General features: G+C 48.6%; 1 non-coding gene across 1 annotated transcript; it reads left to right on the top strand.

Annotated features, from left to right (window-relative positions):
- The first annotated feature begins 486 nt into the window (after window positions 1-486).
- LOC136419110 (5.8S ribosomal RNA) lies at window positions 487-641 on the top strand. Its single transcript, XR_010753075.1, has one exon. It is a non-coding gene; the product is annotated as a 5.8S ribosomal RNA (ribosomal RNA).
- Window positions 642-780: the final 139 nt, after the last annotated feature.

Raw genomic sequence — 780 nt, 5'->3', positions numbered from 1 at the left:
AGGATTTTCGCCCGATTTCACGTGCCGTTCGTTTCGTGGTGACGTACGTCGCGCGCGTTTCGTAGTCTTTCGTAATAGAAAGGAAACGAACCCCGACGACGTTACGACGTTTTTTCGGTTAGCGGAGTTTCTTTACGCCTAAAAGAGAAGGAAAGGAGTGTGTGAAACAGCTTCGTCTAAAAATTACAGACGGCGATCGTGACCGGTTGTAGTCGTGTCGACGAGCCGAGAGACACTTCCCGTTTGCTTAAATTACGAGGAGTAAGTGTTTCGAACGGTGGTTCGTCGCGCGTCGACGCTAACGGAAATATTGAGAGCGCCGTCTTTAAACAAACAAACAAACACCACAAACCATTTGAACAAGTAACACTCGTTTGAAACAACACACGTAAGGTTTCGGACGATTGTTGTGCGCTCGCGTAAAAATCGTAGCGTTAGTATGTATCGTCCGAAACGTTCGTCGTTGTTAAAAAAAGAAAAAAATATTACCCTAAACGGTGGATCACTTGGCTCGTGGGTCGATGAAGAACGCAGCTAATTGCGCGTCAACTTGTGAACTGCAGGACACATGAACATCGACATTTCGAACGCACATTGCGGTCCTCGGATTCTGTTCCCGGACCACTCCTGGCTGAGGGTCGTGTCTATTTCAAAGACTGCTCGGCGTCCGACGAAGAGACAACGTTACGATAACGACGAACGAAGCATGATTCGATTACGTCGATGTGTTATTGTTTCGATGTCGCGCCGCGACGTCGCAGCGAGATGGACGTGCACGCG

The sequence above is a fragment of the Euwallacea similis genome, unplaced genomic scaffold (assembly GCF_039881205.1).
Source record: "Euwallacea similis isolate ESF13 unplaced genomic scaffold, ESF131.1 scaffold_76, whole genome shotgun sequence".
Lineage (NCBI taxonomy): Eukaryota > Metazoa > Arthropoda > Insecta > Coleoptera > Curculionidae > Euwallacea > Euwallacea similis.
This window is presented reverse-complemented; position numbering and strand designations above follow the sequence as displayed.